The 24,328-nt window shown below is 35.9% G+C and overlaps 1 protein-coding gene across 1 annotated transcript in view; it reads left to right on the forward strand.

Moving 5' to 3' along the window:
• The first annotated feature begins 222 nt into the window (after positions 1 to 222).
• The window catches only part of SEMA3A (semaphorin 3A), a 460,613-nt gene continuing 436,507 nt past the window's right edge, over positions 223 to 24,328 (forward strand). The window contains exon 1 of the mRNA XM_084786809.1: positions 223 to 573. The gene's annotated coding sequence lies outside the window, so the exon portion shown is untranslated. The remainder of the gene's footprint in view (positions 574 to 24,328) is intronic.

The following is a 24,328-nucleotide window of genomic DNA, read 5'->3' on the forward strand; positions in this document are numbered from 1 at the left end:
GGCTTTAATGCTACCCCACTTCCAGCACTATAAAACAGAGGCCTGCTGTTTTAATCACGCCTCTCTCTCTCTCAACGTTGTTTGCGCCCTGGTACAGCCCATCTGCCTTGAATCTAGTGCTCCGCTGGGGCTGCACACATCTGCCAGCCAGACTACCTTCGTACACAATTACTCAATCCTCCGTAAGGCTCTTTAATAAGAAACAAGTGTGACAACGGCAAGCCTCTTTTTTCCCCTTTCTCTCTCTCTCTCTCTCACTCTCCTCCTCCCTCTTAAACCACAGAGTCAAATAGCTCTAATAGAGATGAAGCTTGATAGATCCGCCCAGGTGTAGGTGAAGTGGTAGAGCCTCAGGGGTAATAGACGCTGCGCTCGCATGCTGAAGTTTAGTGCTCTGTCCTGACCGGCTCTCCTGCTGCACTGAGACCGGCTGCTCCTTCCTTCCACAGTTACAAAATCAACACGCTTCTTGCTGTTCACGTTTGTGCCTAGTCCAGAGGGCAACCTGGAGCTAGGTAGGAACCGCACATCAGCCCTCTGACTCCTGCTCAAGGACAAAGGACCGCAGATGCAGTAAGTGGAAATTTTACCTTTTCTTCTTTTACTTGGGAATTAATTAAGGGTGTTTACTCTCAGGGAATCCTCTAAAGACCGAGAAAAAGTGAATCAGCGAGAGAATCCTGTGTTCCTAACCCTGTGGGTTTCCCCAGGCGTTGTTTCACAATGCCCCAGCTCATTTTGCACAGTGTCCCGGAACTGTCACTGAAGCTTAAATACTCCACAAGTGACTCCTGATTCAGAAGGTCTGTGGACTGAAATGTGGTGCTAATAACAATGCTAATTCGATCCTGTAGCCTGGCATATTAAGTGCTATTTCTGGGCGAAATATCTTTTATTACTGTCAAAGATACTGGTGACAAGTGCACTGTCACAGTTCTCAGAAGACAGAAGAAACTACCCTACTTGAAAACGGATTTTAACTTTCATGCCTGACTATAGTATTACAGCCTTCTTGCTATATCAATATAATGGCTTTCCCTGTAAGTTTTGCTTAACAAATTCTTCCTTGATGTCTGACTCTTACTAAAGAAGTTTTCTTGACAAAAAAAAATTTACGTGTCATTAGGCTGTAGCTTCAATGACAATGATAATGCAATTTTAAAAGAAGCAAGCTAAAACCAAAGGTCATTTGTCTAATAGCCTAAGAGAAGATATTAAAAACAGATGTAGGAAATCTCAACTGTGACTTTTTGCTCTTTTATGCTTGGTTTAAAGCAGCCTCCACGTTGAGTTTACTTTGCATTTACAACTTTGGATTCACCACTAAACTATGTTTGAACTTCAAGTTCAGATGTGATCTAAGTCAAGTCATGTTCCTTGAGTCTTGCTCTGAATTTTACTTGGCTACGGGGAATCTTTTTACTACTACACCATATATCTCAGTTGTGTTAACAAGCTCACTGTGGCGGACTTTCAGGTGGAACCTCAGCCAATGTAGAAGAATGTGTTTGCTGTTCAGATGTGTGACACTATGTATAGAAAATAAACATAGAACATATGCCCTGATAAAGATTCAAGTTATAAAATTAATCCTTCAAATATTGCCAAACATGATCAAATTATGAAAGAATGCAATAAGGACTGTCAGAACATCATTTCTATTTGTAGGTTCTTTAATGTTTTTTAAATGTGGTTTTTATGTATTTGAAGATATAGTCTGGAAACCATTGTCATCTCATAATACAACATGAATGTATATAGTATATAAGGAAACACAAACAAAATACGATTGCATTTTCTTACATAATTCCCATTGGCCACTATTTTGCTTTTGTTTTTGACTATTATGGATGGACCTCATTGTACATAATGATTTAAAAACCATGACGGTAGGGCCTTGATAGCTCCTTTGTGTATTTTCAGAAATGATTTAGCCTGGATAAAGTTGCTGCTATGAGAGGTTTAATTAATTACTTTTAGTTAAATATATTTCTTTAAGGATTGCATTTGACATTACTGATGGTGGAGTACATGCAGTTAAAAAGTCATTCTTCATAGACTACTTTAACCAACAATTGTTGGCATTGAATAGCGGTCGATGGCTACCCCCTACAGGGGGAGACTCTAATTTCACTACGCCTGCCTCAGTATATGAATGCTACACAGTACAGTTCACACATATGAATGCAGTAACTGTGTCAGTGAATCCAACAAGTGCCCCTTAATGAAAAGGTCAGCTCCATGATTAATTGAAAGCCTGTTTCAAAAGCTGGACCTCACTTCAGCACTGCATTTAGGTTTGTGTCTTCTTGATTTATTCATTTGCCTTTCAAAGTATAATAAAAACTGAGTGGCCCAGATTGCATGTTTTTAACACATTGTGATTGTTATTTTAATATGATAACAAAATAGCAGTTATTATATTTGGCTTGGGAAAGGAAAAAAATGAAGCAAGAAACCCATCAAGGCAATAATTGAGAGCATGTGGGTGATAAATGAAAATTTCACTCTTTATCCAAATAGTTAGACTACACATCTTTTACTTGAGTTTCAGTTAATTTAATCAACTTTTAAGAGGCTGTCCAGAGTAAGGTGGTATGAGGGAGGAAAGGTTTTATGTTTAAGCTCATTATGATTAAATGCTAGAGGCTATGTGTTAGTAATGCAGAGGCAACTATATTGCTCTGCATTGTGAGAAAAACATTTTTTTTCACACAGAATTAAATTTCATTGAAGTATACTGTGGAGTGGAGTAAGCGGAATAATTCTAACTCTAATGATAACCTCAAAGAAGCAGTTTAGTCAAAAAAAATATACAACAGTGACTTTGTTGTAATTGTTCTAAATATGACCTTTGCTAAAAGCATCAACACTGTCTGTCTTAATATTTTTAATTATTCTTTTTGGCTGACATTACATTTTGATAATACATGTTCAAATTTAATCTACATATAAATCATATGGTACTTAATATGACCTCTTAAATTTTTATTAACATATATATATTTCAACCTTATACTTTTATCCCTACATGTTTTCAAATATAATTAGATTGCATTATAATTAACTAAATACTACAAACAATATGATAATTTATCTATAGTTCTGGAGAGAAAGGATTTTATTTTTCTTTATTTTTGAGAATCATAAATTATATCATATTGTTTGTCTCTTCAACTTTTTGTCTTTATCCTTAAATCAACATATAACTTCATAATAACACCATGTTTACTTATGATCAAGGTAATCAGGCAATGAGTTTGTAACACCTGTGGAGCAATAAGCCACCAAAGAAACTCATAATGGAAAGCAGTACAATAAACACTGGGCAGTGTCCACAGATAGTCCTAGATGTCCTGCATATTCCCAATGTGCACAGCTTGCTGACCTGAATTAGCAGCTCACCACTACAGAACGTAATTGTACATCAACAATATATTGAGCACAAGGTTGACACTTTGTGTCCAGTCCTTATAGCCCGATAAAGTATGCTATGTTCCTATTCCCATTCATAAATGTGAATGGAATAAGAAAGAAACTGTCCAGTTGAGCATAGCCTGTAAACTCTGAAATGTTGCATTCAGATTAGCCTTGTCTTGTGTCAGACCCCTAAACCTACTTCCACTGAGTGTTCCTCTGTCACAAGCAGCTTCCTTCGCAGAGCAAAGTTGACTTTACTTCTGCCTATCATATTGAAACTACTCAAAGTTTGAAAGAGATTAATAGCAAAAGTTGCTACTCAATCACATTTGGATGCTAAGCAGTAAGTATGTACTTAGACTTTTATGTCATCACTGGACACTCAAGCTCCATGCTACCTTTCAAGCTTTTATTGTATGCAAAGACAAAGTTAAAACTGTATCTCAAAAATCAGAGGATGAGATAATCTTCCTATATAATCTTTGGTTGCTAAATACACATTCCTATTCATCTGGGCTTTGGGAAATATGTCTCCTCACGAGCCAGGCTAGAGAATCTGTCAGCAGAGAAAACAGTCACAATGGCAGCTTGTTATGGTCATCAAAGCACACATCCCTTTTCAAGATGGAAGCAAGTGAGTTGTAGGTCACCATCAATAATTTTGGGGCCTTGGCTCTTCGTCAGGAATACCTGAATATTTATAATTTAATCCTAGACTCACAGGTAGATTTCTCATTTATCTTCTGAAACACTTTCTTCCAAAGTAAAATTAAATACAATATAGATTTTTAAGAGAAGGGAAATAAAATATTTATGATGGAAATATTTTGTTTCATAATATAATTTTAAAACTGTGAGCCTTTATATTCCTCTCTGAGATCAAAACCAAATAATCATTCTCATGGAGTTCTGTTTTGTTTTAATTAGTCATATGATAAAACTTTTTAAGTCAGAACCTAGTCTACTTTTCTACACATATCATATGTGAATCCTGTAGGAAATAAGCATAAGGAACTTAATTCAAAATTGAAGCAAATTTTACCCATTTTCTATTCAATACCTTATCACTATAAATGCTCCTTTGGCTTTCTTTCACTTATTCTTTGGTTTGATAGGGGTTATTTGGTGAATATTTTTAAATATGATTGACATATACGGAGCTATATTCTATTCTCAGATCTTTAACACAGTGAAGAAAAAGTGATTTTTAAACATTAATCTCAAGGTCCTGAAAGAATGAATGCATGTTGAAGACATCTGAAAGCTCTAGATTCTTTAAGGATTGGTGATTGCCTTAACCCATTGGCCAAGATGCTCTTCATCACAATTCTTAGTCAAAGACAAAAAGTCAATGAGCTTGCCCCCTGAAGTCAATGGCACCCTCATGAATCTCTTTGGATTTCCCAGTAAGTACTTCATGTCTACTTGTAGAAGGCTTTCATTCTTATCTCTTCCCTCCCCTTTTCTCTTCTGTTCCTATCACATTGTCTTCCTCTCCCCTTCTCTTCTACTTCTTTTATCTTTCTTTGTTCTCCTCTCCCCTCCCCTTCTCTCTTACCCCTTCTCTCTTTGTTCTATTTCTTCCTTTATCTCTATCTTCTTCCTCCTCTCCTTCCTTCCTTCTTTCCTTCCTTCTCTTTTCCCACCCTATCTGCTCTTCTTCCTTCCCCTGTTCTTTCTTGTGCCAGGCTCTTTTCCACTCCTCTTATTCCTTCCTATCGCCTCACACTCCTTCTCTTAAATTCTCTGGTCTTTCTCCCACATCCCATCTTCTCCATTTGTCTCCTTTATTTTTTTCTTCCTCTCCCCTCTGCCTTCTTTCTCTCTTCTCCACCTGCTGTGTCACACCTGTCTGTCTCCACTGCCTTTCTACTAATGTTTCCTCTAACATTCCAATCTTCCCACCACACTGTATATAGTTTTTCTCTTGGTTACATCTTTCTCATATTTCAGAGAAACATTGGAAACTCTGATCTGGAGAGTTTTCTTGTCTCTACTCTTTTCCACAATTTCATACATCTCAGAGCCCGAAACAGTAAACATAGAAATCAATCCAACTTATCGTTCATCCTTTGCATGGCAGATGGCAGTCCCTGTTCCCTGACACAAGCCAGACTTCTGCCCATATCTATAACCAGCATCTAAATGCTTTGCTTTCAACCCTGTTTCATATTAAATATTTTTCTTTTTTCTGGGTTCATTGAAATATGCATTCCCCCTTCACAAGCTTGTCTTTGAACTTTTAAATTGTATTTAGGAACATATTGCCATGGCTATGTGTTCATAATAGATGTTTCAGATGCATGTAAGTCAGAATTCAGAGAGAGACATCTAATTAGCATCCAGTATCTGTTTCTTTATTAATCTTACAAACTTTATCTTTGGAATTAAAAATGGGGGAAGGATTAGATTCTATTATATTTCTGTCAAAGGTGTGAGAAGGTAACCTTCTTTGTAGGGGTGTGTACTGATACAGCTGAATGTCACATTAATGACTTTTCTGCAAAGTAGTCTTTCCAGTCATGCTGGGATCCTTTTTTCTTAGATAAATGAATGCTATTACTCATTATCTTACTTTTGCATCTGTAATTATACTTTGCTGAATTACTAAACTAAGATTCTGTGGAGTAGTAAGCATGAAATCAAACATTTTCCACTGTTGAGAAAATACAACTTTGCTTTCAGGATGAAAAGAATATCCACTTGGCATATGATTGTATCAAAATCATTTTGTAGAGCATTTTGGAATTTGGACTTTAAGAGAAGGGATAGATATACAAGGCTCTTGCAAGACTTATAGTGGGTTTTATATTTAGTATATGATTAAATATTTTGCATAACTTACTTATATTACATTAAAAGTAACAATATTTTTCCTTTGAATCTTTAGTCCTTTGGTTCTCTTTAGTCTTTGACTAAAGAAACACTTCTCAAAATTTCCCCAATTTAGAAGCTTGTGCATAATTCATCTATGGTAGATAGTATTTATTGATGAGTTTCTTATTTACTCCAGTATTGAAAGAATTGTCAAAACAAAACAAATTTAAAGCTGGGCGTGGTGGCGCACGCCTTTAATCCCAGCACTCAGGAGGCAGAGGCAAGTGGATCGCTGTGAGATCGAGGCCAGCCTGGCCTACAAAGTGAGTCCGGGACAGTCAAGGCTACACAGAGAAACCCTGTTTCAAAAAACCATAAAAACAAAACAAAACAAAAAATAAAACAAATTTAATACAACACACAGTTTTTCACATCTTACAAGTGAGTCCCCAGAAGGGAAGAGTCAAACTGGTCCCAGTGTAATGTTCACTCATTCCAGCATTGGCACAAGGTAAAAAAGAAGCCATTTGTTAGTACTACAAAATATCTCTTACATTTATGAAATACTGACTTATATGGATTTTCTCTTCACAGCTCCATAAAACAGTTCAATAAGTTTCATTTAACTGCTTAAACTATGATGAAAGTATATCTCACCATGACTATAACTAGTTCCTTGAACTAGTTAGTTGTTCTATGTTGAGCAGATTGTGCTGTGGTTTATCCCCATGCCAGGGAGCATATGGTGAAGCAAAGGTTCCCGCCTATAGGCTGAGAAACAGAGGAAGAGCATACTGGACACACACAAAAAATGTCTTTGACTGGCATATACAAGTGATTTACTTCCATCAATTAGACCCCTTTTCTACAGTACATTCGAGCCAGAACTCCTCAATAGATTCATCTACTGAGGAAGGCACAGCCCTCCCAATTCTGTCAACACCTGACCTCAAGACTACATTGAGGACCAGGCAGTCAGCACACGAACCTCCGAGGTAGGTTTTCTGTTTGAACCACAATATAAGCACATGAAATTTATGCATGTGTAGACCTGACTTGAAAGCATTAGCATTGTTGTTGTTTTGTATTTATATAATACAATCATGTCTCATTGGTAGAAGTACTCTACATTGGCATGTTTATGCAAGCTTAAAATGGCTTCATTGACCAAAATTGATATATTTCACATTAAACTTTATTGGTAAACATATTTTAAGATATAATTTCATTATTATGATAGTATAATAAAAAGTTTGTTTTTGGTGCATGAAAATGTGAAACAGACAATGAGGTTGTATTTTTAAACTTCTCTATTTGGCAATATTTCTGCCACATATACCAGAATTTGCATACTAATTTTTTTTTTTTACTTAGCATACTGTAGCAGATCTCTATATTGTTTGGTTTTTACTTCATTTCACTTCTGTGTTTTCATCTTCTGATACAAGTTCTTTTATGTAGTTTGCTTATGCCAATCTCATGATCCTTTTACCTAACCTACAGAGTGATGGTGTTTTAGAGTTTCCATTGCTATGATAAGGCATCGTGACCACAGCAACCCTTACAAAGGAGAAATATTTAGCTGGGTCTGGCTTACATTTCAGGGCTTTAGTTCATTGTCGTGGCTGGAAGCCCAGTAGCATGAAGGCAGGCACGGTGCTGGAGAGGAAGCCAGAGGTTGTACATCAGACTGTCAGGCAGCCCAAAGAGAAAATGACACAGAGGCTGGCTTGAGCATTTAAAACCTCAAAACCCACCCCCAGTGACACACTTTCTCCAAAAAGGCCACACCTTCTAAAAGTGCCAGTCCTTATGGGCCTATGGTGGCCATTTTCACTCAAACCACCACAGACATGTTTGTAGTCCAGAGCACCTAACATACAACACAGCTCCTTAAATAAAATCTAAGTCATGACACAAGCTCCGGTAGGAAGAATCTATGCACTACAGCATTTGTATCTTGGATTTCTTTTGTCTTTCAGCAGTTTTGAACACTTACGTTAATCACTTTTAATTCTCTGCTGCTGCTGTAGGAACACTGGGTTGTTGTGTTATTCACTGTGTGAATTAAAGGAATAGTACAGCTGTAAGGAGCATTGCACGGAGGTCATGATTCTAGGTCAGAGAGAGGATGTTGATAATAATATTAACACTTTAAAAATATTGTTTTGTAAATTTTATACATTCTTTTATACTATTACAACAATTCCATGGTTGCATTAGTATGCTTTGGTGGGGCCCTGAGAAGCCAAACTGACAAAACCCTAGATTAAAGGCCCCTATTGTGGAAACATGAAAATGTTTTGTAACAGTAAAGACACAATTTCTAAGTTTCCTAAAATTTGCCCGCTAATGAAATTTACCATTTCTCATCTTGACTCAATAGAGTGATAGTACAAAGATAAAACAGAGACCAGCAGCAGGGATATGTCCAGGCTCTGTGTTTTGGTTTTACTAGCTCAGACCCAAGCAAACAAAATTGTGCTAAGGTAGAAATATATACATGTTTTATATTAAAGGATCATATAAAAGGAAACCCCTTCCTAGGGATCCTACCAAAAATTTACTTTCTTCCTAGCTTGATTCATTTGTAGCAGGCCAACAGTTTCTTCTTTTTTTTCCTTTTACACATTTTTTATTGAAAAATAAAATCATTCATATTGCATCTCATTTGCTATCCCATCCCATGCATCCTCCCATTCCTCCCTCCTTTCTGCTTTCACCCCATTCCCCTTCCCTATGACTGCAACTGAGGGGGACCTCCTCCCTTTAAATATGATGCTAGGGTATCAAGTCTCTTCTTGGTAGTCTGCTATCCTTCCTCTGAGTGCCATCGGGCCTCCCCGTCGAGGGGACATGGCCAAATATGGGACACCAGAGTTCATGTGACAGTCAGTCCCCAGTCTCTTCTTATCATTGGTAAATTTTCCTAGAAAATATGCAACCATATTGTTTATATAAAATTTCAAAAGGACTAAATCAAGATATTTTTAAAAATTAACATCATAACTAAGGAAGACTTGATTAAGCAGCAACTTTTCTTGTACTTATACAGTCATGCAATACTTAGCTTGAATTGTCAGCCTGACACACCCAGAGAGAAGGAAGCCTCAGCTGAGGGACAGTTTCCATTAATAGCCTGTGGGATGTCTGTGAAGCATTTTATTGTTTATTGATACTGTGAGTTGTGATATCTCTAGGCAGGTGGGCCTGGGTCCCTGAGCTAGCCACAGGCATTGAGGGGGTAAGAAGCATTTCTCTGTTTCCAATTCAAACTCCTGCCTTGAGTTCCTGTTCTGAGTCCCTCAGAGATGAACTGTGACCTGGAAGCACAAAGTGAGTTGTTTGTGGTCATTATGGTTTTCACAGCAAAAGAGTTGCAGTACAGCAGAAGCATTACTTTTGTATTTTCACTTTTAAAATAGAAAAATTTAAGTAAGTGATGAAATATAGTTTGTCTTTTAATTTTAAAAATGGGTCCAAATATGATTTCAGTTATAGTGATGCCAAAGAGGAAATATAGCAATTTAGAAACAAACTTTGATATGTTTCTTTCTCAATCATGTGTGCTCATTATTCATATTTTATAGTGATTTCTAATGACAAAGTTAGGGTCATGAAAGAATTAGCAAATTATTCTTGAGGATAATTAAATATACCCCAAGTTATTTGAATGTTGAGAAATGAAGACATTCATTCTTTTAGTTACTAGTACTCACTTCTGTTAAATGTTTATTGCAAGGTAAGGAATTAAAATGCATTTCTTGTACTTTAACTGGATAATAATTTTATTTAATCTATTAAAGAAAATATTATTCTATCAGTGTACAGTCCCTCTAATAAAATGGAGACAGTGTAGTGTAATTTAAATGAAAAGAGTAAACTTATAGATCCTGATTTTTTGTAATAAAAAAATGAAACCATCTCAAACATTGTTTAACAAAGTAGAAGAATTAATTACAATTCCTTTGTATTGCTATTCTAATACTGAAGCTATAAATCTTTGGAAAATTTGTCATAGATGTGTGAAATTTCCACTCAATCATTTGCCTGTGGTAGTCTACGTTTTATTTAACAGATATTGGATTTCAACCTCAATAGTGGCTAGCTGTCTTAACTCAATGAGTAACACCCTTAAGGCATTGCAGTTTATTTCTTTCAGAAAAGCTCTTCCCCCTATCCTGTTAGAGCTTTGAGATAATGTTCATCTTTAATTGAGTTTGATCCCAATTTGCAAGGCAGAGGGCATTAATAATGGAGACACATACAAAGGAGGTGAGAGTAATGAGTATTTGAAAGGCTGGTAGCACCATGACAGTGCAGGTGATCATAAGCATGTCCTCAGAGGCTGGCCCATGCTTCTGTAGGCAGTGTGGAGAGCAAAGTCACATAAGAAACAGAATTTTCCTTAGAAAATATTAAGTGCCATGAAATTTGCTTAGATACTCTCTCATCTCTCTTCACTCCTGTTTCAATCCAGGAGCAATTTCTCTCACTTTTGTCATCACTCATAAGTCATTTTTCTGGCTTTTGATTTTTTCCAACATTAAGCTTCTGCCAATAGCAGAGCCGCCACTCAAAAATGTTCCATGCTCCTAGATGGATTTATTATTTGTCTTGTTTTGCTCTTTTCCAAAATTCCATATTCCAAAGCCCATCCTGTTGGCATAATTGTCACCAATACCTCCTGAAAGCAAAGCCAGTTGAACAGGACCCAGGATGTGGAAAAACACTCTTTGATGGGACATAATTTAATAAATGGATTTCTAACACTTTTGGAAATTTTACATTTAAGTAAGAAGATCCTTTTAATTCAGAACATTTTAATTTTCAATAACTCTTTAACGTAGTTGCATAAAAATTTCTTAGAGATGAGATTCAAGCCCAGAACTGGATGCCACTGGATTCACTCCATCTGTGATCTCCATCCCAGGCAGGCCCGTGTCCAGGTGAGGAACTGCTTCTCTGCCTCCCAAGAGAGCTTCACCCCCTAAAAGTCCCTGCTACGTTTTGCTGCCATTCCAAAATAGCTTTGTCTTTTTTGTACTCTAAATATTTGGAAGCTAAGAATGTTGGTAAGGTGATTTGTTTTTCAACTTGAAACAAACTAGGATCATCTGGAAAGAGGGAACATCAGGTGAGAAAATGCTTCCAGTAAGGAAGCTTTCCCCTGTGAGTGGTTATTTCTCCTGTTCCCAGAAGTTATTAGTTGCCTGTGGTCCATTATTTAGGGGAGAAACTTCTGGAAGAAGGAGAGTTGGCTTCTCCCAGAGATGAGGCCACCTTATTGGTTGTCCAGAGCAGAGTGGTCATCCCAGTAGTCACAACACACACACACACACACACACACACACACACACACACACATATACACACACAAATACGCACACACACACACAGCAAAGATGAACTCAGCAGGCTGTATGTATATATTTATGCACATAAAACACACAGCAATAATAATCGAATCAATGGAAAAAAAGGCTATTAGCTAGAGAGGAGTGTGATATTTGAATATTGGAGAGAGCATATCTGGGGAGAGTATGGAGAGGAAAGAGAGAAAAGAAAGTGTTGTGATTTTATTTCTCTTAAACATATGTTTAAAAACAACAAAAACAAAAGGAAATACTTCTATCAGCTTGGCCTGTATGACGTTTTTTTATTGATGATTGATTAATTTTGGAGGTCACAGAATACAATGGGATGTGTTGCCATTGCACAGTTGGTCCAGGAAGGTGTAAGAAACGTAGTTAGCTTTGAACCTGGAGAGAAAACTGGTAAGCACTGGTCCTCCATGGTCTGTGCTTCAGTTACTCCCTTCAGGTCCCTGCCTTGAATTCCTACCTTGAGTTCCTGCCCTAACTTCTCTTCTGTGTGGACTCTAACTTAAATGATTAAGTAAAACTTCTCCTCCCTGAGATGCTTTTAGTTATTATGTTTCTCAGAGCAATAGAATGCTAATCAGGTCACTAAGCAACAAAATAACCTTGGTAAATGAAGAATTCACCCAGCACAGTTTTAACACTCGCTTAGAACAGGTGTGCATCACTTGGCATTACTTCTTCCTTGCAGGCACTCCTCGACAGCCCACTATCCCCAGATCCTCTAAACCATTACACTTTCCCTCTGAAATTGTTCACGAAGTTTGGGAAAGTGAAAAAAAAAATCAAGAGTGGCCAACAAAGCTCCCTGGTTAGAAATGCAGCTGTTTCATGTGTGAAGATCTTGTTCCCAATGGCTTCTGCTGAGATGAACATTTGTCTTGCTTTAGGAAACACCATCCATATAATTAATCATGTGGTCAAATGGGAGCTAGGGAGAGGTTTGCCTTGGATTACTGCTGGGTATCCAGATCTTTTCACTAGTAGAAACCCTGAAGCCTTGTCTAGGCTCAGAATCTTTACATTGACTTCAAAGTTACCACACTAACTGAGCTTTTCTTTGGCTGTTTGAACTGTTGTCATGACTTTCAATTCATTATGATTTTCTTCTTTGAAAGGGGGCATTATGCATTCCTGCTGAGTGTCTTGTTTATTAGTTTTATTGTTCAATTACAATACAAGCACCACAGAACAATATATATTTAGATGTACTCAATGATTCATGTTCATTTTGTTTAGGATTGTATATATTTTTAAAAGAATGAAACAGCCATTTGGAAGCATCTATTCAAAGGTTTATTTAAATATCATTTCTCACTCCATGAAATCTAGCGTGAGATTATCTTCCCATGCTCTGAATTTTATAACATGTCATACCTATGTGATTTATTTCAGAGATTCCTGTTCCTGCTGTATTTCATACCTACTTCCAATTCCAAACAGATGCTAATCTTTCTGAACACAAAAGTCACTTCTACCCCTTTGTGTGCCTTGTAGCCATGACCATGTAGATGTTCAATAAATGTTGTTTGATTGAAAATTGGCATTTGTACCCTGTAAAATCAGGTTGAAGAGTCTTTAATTTAAGCCCCTGTCTTCCATTTGCTGTTTAATTGACTATTAGCTGCAACTGATTGATAGACATAAGGCCTTTTTTTTTTCTTTTTGGTGAATTGGCAGCTATGTAAATAGAGCACTTAACCTTAAGCACCCATCCATTAACCTTAATCACTGTCCATTAACCTTAAAGCACCCCAGGTTTCTCCCCTTACAATCCCCCAAAACAGACCCCACTCAAAGTGTTTTTTTAGCATGAAAAAGAATCTTAGTGGAATTATTTTTATTGTTCTGAGAGTGGCTGTAAAAGGGGCATTTTTAACAGAATATTTGAGTCTATTTCTTTTTGTAGGTACTAATGAATTTTCCACGTGTCCAAAGAGAGATAAGACATAGAAAATTTATTTGAGGAAAATTTTAGAATTGTTTGATGAGAGAACAAAATAGAGAATTCTCTACACTCCCTATTTTATACATGAGGTTTTTAATCACAGAATGTCTAACCACTCTGCATAACAGCACAGCTTCATGAAACATAAAAGACATTTTCCTATAGCTAGGGCTAACAATAAGATTAACATTAATTCTAGGCATAATAGTGCTAGTTATTTTAAGAGTAGGCGATTTGAAATAATTTCTGTGGAATGTTAATTTATAAAAGAAAAAGAAGAAATGAAATTTTCTTTAAGCATAGCACTTTAGATTTGTTCTTATAAGTATTCTTGACGTGTAACCAGCATTATTGAACTAATAATAGATCATTTTTATAATCCTTTTGAATCTACGTTATCTAATTTTCTATGTCTGTGTTATTAAAACCATAAAATAATTGTTATCAAAATAAAAAGATGTTCTTAATTAACATGTCCAAATGCATTACACATTTATTCCATATCATAGATCCTTTTTGCTAAAGTCTATGTTTACCACCTATGATCTAGTAAAGTAGCATTGCTAAGTTAGTTACAGAAAGTTTTATATGTAATTTTGTATGTAATTATATTTCATGACCTCAAGGTTTGGGGTGAAAACAGTAAGTCAATGAAGTTCCAATTGTATTCTGAATATAATAGATCTTAGGATGAGGTGGGAGGGTGGCTGCAATTGAAGAGGGAGAAAGAACACCTTGCTGTATTCAGGAAAGAAACTCAATACTAATGGACTGATTATTTTTAGATTTGCTAAAGTGCTCAGTTTGCTCCAAGTCCCATAGGGAGCTGACACTCGAAGGTGTGAGCAACTGCAGGCAGAGAAGGGTCTCTCTTGCAACTGATGTCAAGGTATATTTTAACAAATGTGAAATCTCCCTGACTAACAAACCAATGTAATGGGAATACCTCAACCGGAAACATGTAACCTCAACATTGGGCTACTTAACTGGTCACTTGGAATTTTGTAGTTACTTTACTAAAAAGAAAGATAATAATTGGGGGTGGAGGTGTGAGGGAATTGACATTAGAGTTCCCAAGTTTAGTAAGTTCCTCTGGGGCAAATAACCTGGCTGGATTGACCATGTGATTTGAGAATTGATCCGAATACTTGCAGAAATTGCTGTCCCTATTTTTTTTTTTTTTTTTTTACTCTTTGAAATTATCTCTATTTAGTCTTGTGATGTCTTTGCATAGGCACAGAGGCCAAAATCATAGTAATATGCATTTTTCTTTTTAGTTATAAATTCAATATTGGTATACCTGTGTGCATGTAGAACAATACCTTAGGCATATCAATATACATTCGATATTTTTCCACAAAGTGATAAGAAATACATACAAATTCAGAATGTGAGCAACTGGTGGAAGTTAATCTCTACTATGATTTTGTGCAATGATTTTTCAACTATATTTTCTTATTTATTGGAACTTCAGTGAAGAACTGGCTGCATCATTTTCATCTTTGAGTCATTCGTGTAAATACACTAAAGAGGATTCTTAGTCATATTTGCAGCTCTGTGATATGTACTGTTCCATAATGATTTTTTTTACTTGCATAGGAACATTGAGAATCAGACACATTTTTTAAAATACAAATGTTAGCAAATATATTAATAGAGTTTATATTCTTAAAAACTAATCATGCTTTACTTATCCATTTGTTTACCATTCAGAACTCATAATAGCTGTAATTATCACCCTGTCGAGAAGTCATAAAACTATATATACTAATAGCATGCTAAAAGCTAAGTAAGCTGTAAATATTCTACCAGCTAGGGCCTCGCCTTGGGCGCTCATCTGCAGTTCTTAATCTGGATAAATAGAAGTTGTGTCTTTTTCTAACCCTGTATTTCTTCCTCTCTTATTTGGGCCAACTTTGTGTATTTATTAATATTTAATATTTATTAGGTCAATTGTTAAATAGCCAAACTGTATACCCAGTATTGATCATGGAATGTTTTTTATCTTTAATTTAGTCATCTGAATGTTTAGAAACTGTTAAGCATTCAAGTTATTAGTTAAATTCAAAGAAAATCTTCCAAATAAGTTTAATTTAATATGACCAATATCTTCCTCTGGAAGATTTTAGGGCCTCCCTAACAGCATAATTTGCTCTAACTTCGAACAACTAAAATGTATTAAGCATATACAATAATTTTTTATTTATTCCCAGGTCCTAAAGAAATATAAAACTTAAAAAGTTCCCTTTATCTTATTAAAAATGACATATGATATAAGTATCTTTGTGATATGTTGACTTAGAGTCCTTTCAAAAATACCCAGGAGCATTGTGGGTTGGAGAAAGGAATATGGTCAACACACAATATGAATGAAAACATTTTTAAAAAATTAAAAAGAAAGAAAAGCTATAGAATTTGAATAACCTATGTTTCTAGCAAATCTTGCTTTATTTGTATATCTTACCACATGTGTTTTACTTAATTCATGTGGAAACTAAATATGAAGCTGACAAAAACAAACATACCTCATAAAACTAACCTTTAAATAATGAGGAGAACCATAGGGTTTAAGAGTATTCTGTAAGTAGAAGTGAGAAAAGTAGGACATCTCCCTTTGATCCTAAAAAGGTCAGCAACCATGCCACACAGAATCATGAGTTTCTTTTTTTTTTCCTTTTTTTATTAATTTATTCTTGTTACATCTCAATGGTAATCCCATCCCTTGTATCCTCTCATTCTTCCCTCCCTCCCATTTTCCCCTTATTCCCCTCCCCTATGACTGTTCCAAACCCATATCCTGGTGCATGCCATAAATCAGTTAACAAAATATTGCTTGGAACAAGTTGCTTACAACATAATTGTGAAAATAAACAAATATAGATACCCTTCACATTACAAAATAAACTGTGGGTGGCACATGACATGAATCTTCTTTCCCACAAATTGTCTTTGAAATTCATTCTGATCTTCCTGAATTGTATGAGTTAGGTCACAGTATCAAGTGTCAGGTGCAAATCAATAGGGTCTATTCTGGCATCTGTATGACTGATTTTCTCACTTGAATTTTTCCTCAAATGCTAAGTAAGTAAAAAAAAAATAAGAAAATGATATGTTTCATATGAGTTTTTAAGCTGTTCAACAGCAAGCCAACAAGCTGCCACCACCTCAAACCCAATGACAGGAAACAGTGTGACCACTCATCACATTCACACACACCCTCACACCAAATGAACAAACACGTATACAAGCAGACACAGAATAAAATAAAACACTGGCTACAGAACAGAGTTTTAGCGAGTTATTACTGCAGATAATTTAGGTTAAGTGTATGCAGTGAGGGAAAAAAAATAAGGGAGGGAGCAAATGAAAGAAGCAAAGGAAAGCTGGGAAGGAAAGAAAGGCTATGTACCCCCATAGGGTGTGAGAGGAACTGCAGCCCCAAGCACCTCACCACCTCTGAGACCCAGCACCCCTAGGGGACAGGGACAGAACTCTGGCGCCTCTAGTCCATCAGAGACCTTCGGCAAGAAAAAATGATGTCACGGATGTTTCAGTGTTTTTCCCCTCATCCTCGCAATTTACTTTTCTAGTTTCATACCTGTAAAAGTTTCTTTGTATTTTAAGTTTTCAATCATAAAAAAAAAAAAAACTAACATTTTCTGAGTCTTCCTGAGTCCCTAAAAGAGAATGACTATCCTAATTCAGCATAAACATCATTTCTCATGGTTCTTTGTATATGTTCTCAATCCTTACTACGGATGGGGTGATTTTTTTTCCCCAGGGTAGAAGCGTGGTGTTGGCATCATCACCTGCACTGCAATCTCTGGGGACACGCTGGTGAATAGTGGCTATTAATTAACATTTTACGATGTGCCGCTCACTCTTCAGAGGAAACACACTATATAAATGCCAAACAGTAATAATTCACTTCTGTTCTCCCCTTTGGGTTCTGAGTTTTTTCCATCTCACCCTCCTGAGGGGGGATAAAGAGGCAGAATTCTTATTATCCCTACCTAGAGGATAAAGTGTCAAGTGTAAACGCAGCTTCTAGGAAGAGCGGTTACAAATGTTTATGTGAACAAGAGAAAAGAGCAGTCTTTGGCAGAGCTGGCTGAGGAAGGAACTCACCAATCAGTCTTCTTGCAGCTGGGGAATGAAGGAAAGGTCACCCCATGACACTTTCTAGGACTGTATTGCACACTGAGAAGAGCATTTATTTCTGAGTTCCTTGTTCTCCATGGTTTTTGTCAGGAAGAGGGTCTAGTCTTCGGTTTAGTTTCTTATTAATACCGTTTGGAATGAATGTCCCGTTTGAATCTTCTCATTTCTGTTTCCACCAAAAGAATGTTTGTTCTTCTAAGAGAAATGGGGAATGTTATTTTATATTTTCTAATCATTTTGGTTTGTAGAAATACATTCAACCCAGAGACATCAGGAAAAAGCTGTCCTGTTTCAAGACCGAGAGATAAGTAGTGAGTCAGTAAAGATACTCCAAATATAGAGCAACACACAGAGCAGTGAAGAACCCTGACATAACTTTGGTCTCAAGCAAAATACTGACCTGAGTGTATTTTAGATACCTGGCCATTCTTTCAGTAAAGGTATGAAAAACTATGACCATACAAATATCTACCTCTAGGCAACGTTAAAGCTTGCTTTTTCTACTATTATTTCCACTAAAATTTTTATTCTTAAGGCAAATCTTTTATATCTTTTTTGTAATAGAAATGTCTATAATTATAGTTTGAAATTTGTTTCATACTTTCTTCACATGCTGACATTTAATGTTCAACCATTCCAGATAGCAACTAATCCATTTATTATACTTGGTTCAGAATATGGAACGTGGCTATTTCTCAACTCTCTTGTTCTTCTATATTATTTTGGCCATTTTGAGTTATAATTATGTAAAACAGTAAATTTGTTAAAGACAAAGAATTGTGGTGAAAACTTCAGACAGAGTAGAGGGCAAGATAATTGACACTTCAAGTTTCACCTTTATTTATATACGTGTGTGTGTGTGTGTGTGTGTGTGTGTGTGTGTGTAAAAGGAAGCTTTACATTATCTTTAATCTCAATATCTCTGTACATAAAACATATGTGATGGCTCAAAGCAATCCAAAGCTACTTGCAATGGTACAAATGTGTTGGCAACTTGGCCAAGTCCCAAGTCCAGTGTAGCAGCACCAGTACACAATCCAATTTCTATACTGTGACTACTAGCCCTGCCTCTCCTACTCTATACTGATAGCATTATGGGCACTGGCTGCTAATGCTACCATCTGCTACTGCGGACAGACAGCTGTCCTTCTTGAATACCAATATGTCATTATACTTAAGATTTAACTTCTTGAATCATGATATTCAGAACCGTTTTCCTGCTGTGCCTTTGCTTGGCTTAGACTGGTCATCCCACTGATAGAAGGTGCTGCGGTTGTTATAATAATCTCTAAGTGTGGGAACTTATGACTAAGTGTAATGATTATAATGCAATTTGCAGCATAAAAATGTTCATTTATCAGAAAACTTTTCTGTAGTGCTAAAGGTAATTTGAACTTAGGTAACCATAGACAATTGTTTCTAAGTGGAAGATCATATCTTATCTACAATGCCTAGCAAGTGTGCTGAGAAAGACAGCAAAGGAGAAAAAAAATAAAACAAACAGGCACAGGACAAAGAAAAATAGAAGCAACCAGTTAGTTTTACCTTAGTTCTTAAAGTTATTTTTTAAATGTCTACATCTGTATCTCAACTTCTTGCCCCAAATCTACATCCTGTGAAAGTTCTTCCTTAAAGATTGTCTGTGAGAGCGTGGTGAAGTGGAGCAGCGAAGTGAAGCATAATTTGGACTTCTGCTACAATCTCACCTTCCTTCAATTTACAATAGATTTTACTATTTTGCCTACTAAAATAGACATGTAATCACATGCGTACACCAATGTATGCTTTTTTTCTAATGTGGTCATCTGTGAATATTTTAATATAGATTGGGCACTCAATTTGAGGTTAGTAATCCTTGGAGGTACTTGCTACTGTCCATAGAGTTAGTCTTTTAAATTAAATGAAAAAAAAAAACCATGATTAAATTAAATTTAGTCTTGTTGTCAGTTGCAGGGCAGTTCAATTAATAATGATCCTGAGCATTAACCTAATATATTAAGGGAGCAATTTGAGAATCAGGTGATGCAGAAGTTGGCAGATCCTAAATGTAATCTTCACAATTATAAGTGGCAATTTTTTTGGAACAAGAGATCTAAAAAAAGATTTCCCAAGTCAGCCTCATGTATAAAAACATGTTTCCCTAGAAACGAGGAAGAAATATAGACACACACACATACACATGAGAGAGAGAGAAAGAGAGAGAGAGAGAGAGAGAGAGAGAGAGAGAGAGAGAGAGAGAGAGAGAGAGAGGGAGAGATTAGACTATCTCCTTTTGGCAGGGGAATTGGGGATTTTGTTTGCACTCTAGCAATTTCAGGTCTAGATTTCATAACGCTTTTGTTTCCTTTTCTCCCTTGTGGATATAAAGCCATTGGGATGAGTTGCTAACACAATTTCTATTTATATCCTTCAAAGACAGGAATTATTGCCCTATAAATGCAAAGCTTTGCTTTTTAACATTACCATAAATTATAAGATCTTTTGACTTTTCTTGCATACTGTGTTCATTTTTGCCATGGAAAAAATGAGATGCATTATGTTAAGCAATATTTCAAACATTTTGTTTAAAACCTTTCAATGCACCAAAAAGATATCTAAATGTTCTTCTTCAGGGAATTCTCTGTACCCTTTTAAACCTTTATGCACCTCTGTAACAAAGACGAATAAATGTGATGAGTCAGGAAAACTTTCTGTCTTTTAAAGTGATATTGTGTCAAGCAGTCACTGATGACTAAGAGGAAATACCATTGAGGGGAAACAACAGTGAGATTTAATATCTGTTTGCCTTCAAGGCAACTCATAAATATTAATACTTTATGACCCTGGACAGAAAAGAAAATTCACAAGAGAGAGTGGGAAATGATTTAAACTCCATGGCTTTCAGGCAAGAGAAAGCTGATTTTATTTTCTTCACCTTTATTTTATTAATTTGTTGTGTGTATTGTTGATTATGAATTTTGAAAGATTGTAGCACATAATTAAATCACCACAGTTTGCTCCTCTGATCTTTTTGTCGGCTTCCTGAGATGCTGATTAAGTGGGTCTATGTCTTTTCTCCTCCTTCTTCTACTCAACATGACTGGTTGCAAGCCAGTTGAGAATCATAATCTATTTTTCTCTCTGACCCAAATAATTTTATATATGAAATCCAATTATAAAAAAGATGTCAAGGGTAGTCTATAAGGAGAAAGAATTAAAATCTTAGGCAACCTAATGAGTGGATAGGGACAAAGTTAGGAAGGGCCTATTTTTATTCCTAGACTGCTCGTTCTGGTGTTTATGCTAAGACATACGACTAAAAAGGAAGTCTGGAAGTAGAGACAATTGCAGAGGAACTGTAGTTTTTATTACATTTGAATTGAGCCTCATCACTAAATATTAGTTCTTTTCTATGGATGAGTTAAGTTTTCCATACAAACTGGTATAGTTGCTTTGAAATTCAGCATCTTCAATCTTTAAATGAAGGTCCTGGGTCACAGGGAGGTAAGGCTCACTCACCCAACACAGCTCCATCTGTTTCTTCTCTTCTCTTGAGTTTTATATGTACTGTTTGTTTGTTTGGTTGGTTAAGAAAGTTTCATAGCTATTAGAATTATTCATAGGATTAGATCTGTGGCCATAACAATTTTCACAGATAGCCTTCTGAACTAGACTATAAATGTGTTTTGCGTTATTAATATTAACTTGGGTTAATTTCTGGTAAATTTATTGAAAAGTACATTAGAATAAAGGAAAATGTGTGTTTTTCAGTCCTACATAAATGCATATTTTCAATCACATTTACATGTGTGTATGTGTTGAACAGACACTTGAGTGTGTGTAAAGACAGAAGACCACTCCAGAAATTGACTCCTCCCTTCTACCATGTGGGTCCCCAGGTTATTAATCATATTCTCAGATATATAAGCCAGGACTTTAGTGGCCTACCAAACTATCTTTTCAACCCTGATGACTTTGTAAACAATTTATTATAATTTACTCAGATTACATCCCAATTGTTATCTCCTCACTTGTGTCTTCCCATTCCCACCCTCCTTCTTTCACCCTATTCCCTTCCCCTAGACCTCTGATGGAAGGAGACATCCTCCCCCACCATATGGCCACAGCCTATCAGGCTTCATCCAGATAGATGCGCATCTCCTTCCTCTGTGTGCCACTGGGTGTCCCCATCAAGGGGAAGTGATCAAATCGAGGGCTATATATGTACAGGGGGTCTAGTCTTATTGTGTGCATTGTCCTTGGCTGATGCAACAGTTTGTGCAGGCTGATAACTTAGAAAAAAAAAAACAAAGAGATATATGTTATAAATTATACATATATTAGAATATCAAATACTTGAGCAAAAACCTAGTTTTTCATTCAATATTTATTTTTTGTTAGAATACCTAACAGCATATTTAATAACTGGTGAATATATGTTCATTATTCTAATCACATAAATAATGAGAGACTTTCTGGCTTTCATTGAGAATATTCAACATACTTTGTTTTGATCATATTACTCGCTTCACTGGCAATTATGAAAAAAAAAACTATGAACACAGAGAATCATGATTTCAGTTCATTTTTATAATTACTTTTCTAAAACTTACATTCTTAAAAATATATACACATAGCTTCATTATGTTACATATATACCATGGTTGTAAAATGAAACATTAAGGGTCCATGTGAGAATTTACCTTCTGCAAATATCAGCAAGTTTATCACAAAGACATTTCGTTTGCCATAAGTAATTGATTCTTTTAATGGATGGAATTGATTCCAAGTGAAAAAATCATAGAAATTGATCCAAGCTACATTCACAGATTCCAAAAGAATGCTTTTACTTTTTTCAAATGATTTTCAATATTTACCTACTTTAGCAGATGTGGACAATGATTTAGATTAGCAACACCAGCAAAAATATTCTTAATGATTGCTGGTTGCCAGGTAAGAGCACAAAAACTTTCCTTATGTTTGAGACACAAAAGAAGGAAGTAACACAACCTGTACTTTATTATTTTGTGTCAGATGCAAAGCGTTTCCTAAGCATTAAATGCAACAGAAAGCAGCTGCTGGGAAAAATATCATTACACATACCTTAAGCTACGACAACTAATTTAATGGTGACATTTTATTTTATTCAGATGGTCAGGCCTTTTCTTCTGTTCAAACCAGCAAAACTCACAGAAACTGTATCCGGATGAAGTCACTGGAAGGTGAAGGCCCATGACGAAAACATTCCTTGCAGATTATACAGGATTACACTCAAATGGCACAGCAGGGCAAGGGGAAGGTCTCCAAGAGGTGGCATTCGATGAGGCATATTTAGCCATATTTAACCAGACTCCTTGGAAAGTGATAGAATACTTCAAAATGTCAGCAGAACAAAGATAGAGATTCCTTCTTAAAATGCACTGTGTTTCTCTCTTCAGCCTATTTCTATTTTTATATTAATCTTTCATTTCTTCAGCCTTATCAAGCCAAAAAATGTCTTAGAATATGAGCATTTTATTTATTCTCTCGATCTGAGAAAATGACACGAGATGAGAGAAAGGAAGAGATAGATATTGAGATAGAGAGGTGATAGAAAAAGATAGATTAGATAGATGAAGATAGAAATAGATAGATAGATAGATAGATAGATAGATAGATAGAAGAGAAAATCTCCTATGGTTTTATTATGTCAGTATGATCATGAGCTAAATTTGAAATCTAAGTAAAATTTGACACTTCTTTTAATCTGTTTCAAAATTAATATTATTTTATGATTTAGAAGTAAATTAGAAAATATATTTGCAAACAAAGAAAATCCTTACTAATTCTATCTCTATATGAAATGCACAAACACCGCCAAGAACCAGCTTTTTAAACTTGTAATCTTTACTAAACATGAAGGTAAGAAATCTGCCTCTGCTTAGCAACAATTGTATTTTGAAATCATTCTTCTGAACTTATAATAGATTTTGTTTGGTATTTCTTCTCTCATTTATTATTTACAGTTGATCTTTTGAGAGAACCTGCAATACATATATAGATAAAAGAATGGGATCAATTTAAAGAGTTGGTAAAAATCAGAGACAGAGAGCATTACAAGTTAACATTGCCATTATGACTAAAGTATTAGTGAAAGACCTAGCTGCACTGCATCCAGGAACCTTGCAAAGTGCCTTTGTAATGACCTTAAATACAGCAAACTAAACACCTGCTGTGGATTGTAGCTGTGACCTTACATAAATAAGACAGTCTTCCCACTCAGGAATGACTCCCAGGTGGTCCTGGCACAGCCTGGTCACATCTGTGAGATCTTAAGGAGCAGGGATGAGGGCTCTGCATATTGGCACTGTGCCACATGACCTTGCTCAAAGCTTTGCACAAATAAGGAATTTAAAAAATCTCTCCAAATATGACAAAAGAGAGGTTGAGCTTTAAAACATGATGCTGGTTGCTTGGACAGAGTGACATTATCTCTATGGCCCTACACATGCCTGATTCCTAAAAAAATGTATGTTGGATAAGATAATTTGCAACTTACTGTTCTTTCATAATTCTTAGTGAAAATTTGATCTCATCAGCAGTATTCTAAATACAATATGTTATTTATTTGTTCTCAAGGATT

The sequence above is a fragment of the Acomys minous genome (genome assembly GCF_964271855.1).
Source record: "Acomys minous genome assembly, chromosome: 6".
NCBI classification, from domain to species: Eukaryota; Metazoa; Chordata; class Mammalia; order Rodentia; family Muridae; genus Acomys; species Acomys minous.